The sequence below is a fragment of the Misgurnus anguillicaudatus genome, chromosome 23, assembly GCF_027580225.2.
Source record: "Misgurnus anguillicaudatus chromosome 23, ASM2758022v2, whole genome shotgun sequence".
NCBI lineage: Eukaryota > Metazoa > Chordata > Actinopteri > Cypriniformes > Cobitidae > Misgurnus > Misgurnus anguillicaudatus.
Window position 1 is genome coordinate 27,087,633 of NC_073359.2, and position 6,000 is coordinate 27,093,632.

Sequence of the window (6,000 nt, forward strand, 5' to 3'; positions counted from 1 at the left end):
GGTCTGTTAAAGGGCCCATGGCATACAAAGGCTAGCATTGCTACTTTGTAAAAATGTGTCGTTTTGGGTGTGTTTTTTAAAATGCAAATGAGCGAATGAAATGCAACCACTGATCACAATGATGGTGGTTTGTTGTAATTGAAACTCAATTGTGTTGTCAAGTCCTTCTTGTCTCTCTCTTTCTCTTTGCACTAAATAGCAGTGCTGTGGTTGGATAGTGCACATTAAGGGGGCGGTATTACTATAATAAGAGCCCCTTATGACATCATAAAGAGGGCAAAATTTCACTGACCTATTTTTTGCTCACACCTACAAAAACCTCTGCATGTCATGGGCCCTTTAAAAATAGACATGGGGGTTGGTCTTAAAAAAAATCTAGCCTATAGAATATGATTCTTTGCTGTCGGTAGCCTATGAGCTACTCCGTTTCTGCTTCCGTGTTGAATATGCAGTAGGTGGGGGAGGAGCTAACAAGAGCACTATTTAACTACATGAATGGAACTACTGATCTCTACAACGGTAACTTGAAAAGTATCTTTAATATTTAAATCAGATAATTTAACACATTATTACATTAAACCTAATAATATAAAACTTAATACCATGAAACAAAATAATAGGTGCATTCCTGCCACCTACTGAAAAGGGGTGTGAAACGTATAATGGAAAGAAAGTTTAAAACTAGAACTACTTATCAATAATAATAATAAAATACAGGTTACTCTTATGATTAACCATGGTTATACAGTTAAAACCAAAAACATGGTTAGTGTAGTAAAACCATGGTTTTGCTGATAGTAATCAATGCACCAAAAAAACATGGTTACTACACTTTTACCACAATAAAACCATGGTTAATTTTCGTAAGGGAAGTTTTACATCCTATTAAATGATCCTGTTTTATAAAGTGTCAGTTCATTTATTTTCATATTTCTTAAAGCTTGTTTTAGCTGGGGACGATTTCTTTCATAAGCTTCAGATTTTGTAAGCACATGTTTTACATTTTCAGCTAACCCACATTTATCACAATGTCTGTTCCAATTCTGTGTAAGCATTGATTAAAAAACAAAGTCCAATGACTAAAACGTCATGTTTCCTGTTTTCAAATCTTCCAACTTTTCCATGTTTGCAGTAAAAATGTCCATCTTTTTTTCCATCATTCCATTTCTTCTGACGAATTTCTTTATTTGTTTCACTATTATCACCTTAATTTCTGTTTTACTCAATGCCATTTTAATGTGAATTTGTAAGTAGTTTAATATACCACTACTGCTGTTTTCCCAAATGTTGCATCTTTTGAGCCATCCGTGTATATTTGTACTGCACAATAAAATTTTGATATATGTATTGTTGTACACTTAAACTTTCTAACAGACTTGTATTGTTATGCTTTTCTTTTGCAATTGTTTATCAGTCGAAGGCATTGGGAAAAGCCAAGGTGGGATTGCTGACCTAGCCACAGTAAGGTCAATATTAAAATCACTTAATCCCATTCTCTGTGCTTCCTCACTGGGAGTCTTTTCACTCCGTTACTGATTAAAAACATAGTGCAACGAAAAACAAAAAACATATAAGCACTGTCTGGGGGTGGTGTCGGATAATGGTGCGGTATTTATGTTAAACATGAAGCCAACAAGACCAACCCAGTCTCACCCCATGGCGTCAACACTTGACGACACCCGACCATGCGTCAATATGTTGACGCGGAGGGTATACCTTTCGCGTCATTTTTTGACGAACTGGGGACTTCAATACTATTAAGTCCGTTGCATTCTCTTTCCTATTTTCTTACCATTTTCTACCATTTTCGCGTCGGTTTAGGGTTAGATTTACATAATGACATCCCTACCCAAACCTTTCCCTAACCCCAATGCCAGGCGACAACTGTTTAATTTCGCGTACCTAATAGTATTGAAGTCCCCAGTTCGTCAAAAAATGACGCGAAAGGTATACCCTCCGCGTCAACATATTGACGCATGGTCAAGTGTCGTCAAATATTGACGCCATGGGTGTGAGACCGTGTTAACAAGACTCATGTGTCAGGATCTTGTCTTATGTTACGTTTACACGTTGGCGGCTATTTTCATAAACGGACATTTCAACCTCTCCGGTTTCAAAAATAATATCGTGCACACATGTCAGTTTTCTAAAAAGTGTTCATTTACACATACCCGTGCATATCTGCCTTCAAGAGCCCACGTAAGCCAATCACCGGCGGCGCTGGTGGTGGCGCGGGCTGGTTCTTCGTGGTGGGGGGAGGAGGTGTTGCAGTAGGTGTTCGATGACATCATAGTACCACAAGAGCGATTTGAAATTAGACCTCTTTGTGTGATTTCTCAACTCGCTCTCGTGGTACGTTGACATCATCCGCCTGTCGGTTCTTTACACGCTTAAAATTGCTGGCCTTCGGGCGCTCGTCTCTGCTCCTCGGCGCATACTGTGACGTTGGCCTCCTAAACATCCGTTTGTCTCAGTTTACATGCAAGCGTGTAATTACGTGTAAACAAGGGCGCAAACAAAGGCAAATGTCTCCGTTTTCAAAATAATCATGTACGTGTAAACGTAGCCTAAATGTCAAAGAAAGATCCACGGAAGCCAGAATTTCGAGGATGCTACGTCATCAACATCTGTCATTGGACTGTTCCAATGTTAAGGATCCTGAGAATTTCAACCAAGGGCTGAGGATGCATATGTGTAGCCTTCGCGCTCTGAAATCACCCACAATCCTATGCGCGCAGCGCCGAAAGCACACCTTTTTACTGATGTAATGACGCAATGATGAGCACTTGCTAGCCTGTTCCATTTACGTGTTCACCTAGCCTCTGAAGAAAGTGACTAAGACCAGTCCTCCCAAGGAAGTATACTTGACATTAAGAAACACGCGCCGTTTCTCAATGTCAAGGATACTTCTTTGGCAGGACTAAGTCCTTACAAGTCACTTCCTTCAGAGGCGAGGCTCCTCTTTAGCATTCGGAGAACACGTAAGTGGAACAGGCTTTCAAGTTCACGTCATTGCGTCAATCAAAGGTTTGCTTTCGGTGCTGCGTGCATAGGATTTTGGGTGATTTCAGCGTGTGCATCCTTTCCTGTATATGGGATATTTCCCGAACCAAGGACTCAGTCCTTGGTTGAAATTCCGAGGACCCTTGACATTGGAACAGTCCGTCAACGGACGTCGATGACGTAGCATCCTCGAAATTCTGGCTTCCGAGGATCCTTCCTTGACAAGAAACGGCTACAGAGTGCCATGGTTTGTGTGAAGGCGCATGACCTTGTTTATTAGACCAGTGGTTCCCAAATCCAGTCCTCGGGACCCCCCTCCCAGCATGTTTTAGATGTCTCCTTATATGAAACACCTGATTCCACTAATCAGGCTCCTTCCAGCCGCGTGATTTTTTTCCCAAACCAGTTTAGATAGGAGTTTTACTTAAACATGAGCTCAGGGGCAGAAAGAAATTTGATTGGTTCCCAAAAATGACCAATGAAATTCCTCAACTGGAGCCTTCAAGGCAGCTTCTGCAGTGAAGCAGTTCGAGCTCACCGTTGGTCAGGTGAGTAGCGCAGATGGTTAGATAGGAATGTGACTGGTTTTGAATTCAGCTCGAAATGTTTCGAGCGTTTAAGTTACGTGTTTCCATGTTTTCACGTGTCCGTGGCACGACCTTCATTTTCGTGCCAGTTTCACGTGTTGGTTACTCAATTGTTTATCTTATTTTTTTACCATTGTCTCTTGGGATTGGGGTTAGAACAACTTTGTTACAAAAAATGACATCCTAATCCAAACCCAACTCTAACCCCAACATCAAGTGAAAACAGTTTAAATTTCTGACAAATAAACGTATAAACCACGACCATTCTAACCCAGACCCAACTTCATCTTCACGCGAAAACAGTTTAAAATTAAAAAACCCACAAATCTAACCCCAATCCCAATCGACAATGGTTTGAAAAAAGGAAAAAAATTGAGTATTCAACATGTGAATTTGGCACGAAAATGAAGGTCATGCCACGAAAACATGAAAACGTGGAAACACGTAACTTAGACGCTCGAAACATTTCGAGCTGAATTCAAAACCAGTCAAATTCCTATCTAACCATCTGCTCTACTCACCTGACCAACGGTGAGCTCGAACTGCTTCACTGCAGAAGCTGCCTTGAAGGCTCCGGTTGAGGACTTTCATTGGTCATTTTTGTGAACCAATCAAATTTCTTTCTGCCCCTGAGCTCATGTTTACGTAAAACTCCTATCTGAACTGGTTTGGGGAAAAAAATCAAGCCTTCCAGCCTAGCCTGATGAGTGGAATCAGGTGTTTCATATAAGGAGACATCTAAAACATGCTGGGAGGGGGGTCCCGAGGACTGGATTTGGGAACCACTGTATTAGACCATGTGCTTTCCCTGTCTCGTCTCCCCACCCCCTCGTTTCCTCTTTAATTATCCTTCTTTTTGTTTGATCATTGTCACTTGTTCCCCTCTTGATTCGCTTCCTTATTTAATGCTCTTCTGTTTGCTGTCTTGTGCTTGTTCGTTTTGTACTCTCTCTGTATGTAGTGAAGTTAAATAGTCTAGTATTTAAGTCAAGTGTTTAGTCTGTCTAGTGTTGTATTATCTTGTTTAATGTGTTTGCCCCTTGAAGGTTTTGTTTTCCTTGTTTTGTCCCGGAAACGTCTGCAATTGGGTTCTGCCTCCACCATTCCTGACACCATGACATCTACTTAACTGTTGCTCTAGCCACCACAGGCCTGAGAACAGGAAGAACACATCAAAGAGCAAAAGATAAATAAAAAGTGCAAGCCCAGATAGCATGCAAACCATTGAAACAATGTTGAAAACAGTTGATTTGTCAATGTTGGTTGCATTGGATCAACGTCAGGTTTGCACCCTCCACTAACATTGAAAAAACATTGAAATTTCAACAAATCACCGCCACCGTGACCAGTGTCCGCTCCAGCTGGGTCCCTGACTCTGGATATTCAAGTTAAATATTTCTTTCCTTCTACCCGTTTGTGTAGTAACATATGTGCATCGGAAATGAAAGATGTGTTTCAAAGTTAGGTAAAAAATTGATTGCTTTCTTTGAAGATGTCAAGATGATATAAAATTAAGCTGCTTTACATGATTATGTTGATCTATTTTTGACTATTATAATTGTTCTGGTTTGTAAATCCACTGTGACAAGATAAGCAGAAAAACTGCGGACAAATTCAGATATCATTACTCATCCTACAAATCTCAATAATGGTGACAATCATCAAACAAATTCATATAAAACGATCAACTGCAATGCATGCTGGGAATTATAAATTAGTTTAGTACTACCATGATACCCAGCATGCATTGCAGCATGAAGCTTTCTTTTGTTGATCATCACCATTGATGAGATTCATAGACCGATTCATGATGTCAGAGATAGATTCAGTAGTTTAACTTTTTAAAAGTGTTTTTATAATCCTCAAAATAACAGACCTGCCACTGTTTCCAACCAGTACCATAATAACAACTTTTGCAAAACTTTAACAGTATTTCATTAATATAATTTAGAGATGTCTACAAGAATTAAACTACTTGATAACATTAGATCTTTGTTTTCTTTGCAATAGCAGATGTACTTTAAAACACTGCTTCAACAGCCAAAGAAAACTTGACATTAAAACACAAGAGTAAAGGGCCCAACTGGGGCAGGCACTGATCGCGATGGTGGTGATTTGTTGAAATTTCAACACTTCCTCAACACCAACGGAGGGTGCAAACCCGATATTGATTCAATGGTACCAACACCGACAAATCAACGATCTCTAACATTGTTTCAATGGTTGCATGCTATCTGGGAGGCCATATGTTATAGCAATTTAGGTCAACCAATCTCCCAGAAATCAAAGACAGAAGAATCTTGACTCAGTTTTACTTCCTCTCTTAGCTTTTTTAGCTTCTCCATGGCTTTTGTGCATTTGGAACTTCAGCTGGCCAATCTTCAACTGCATTGAAGAACATTGATAGTTC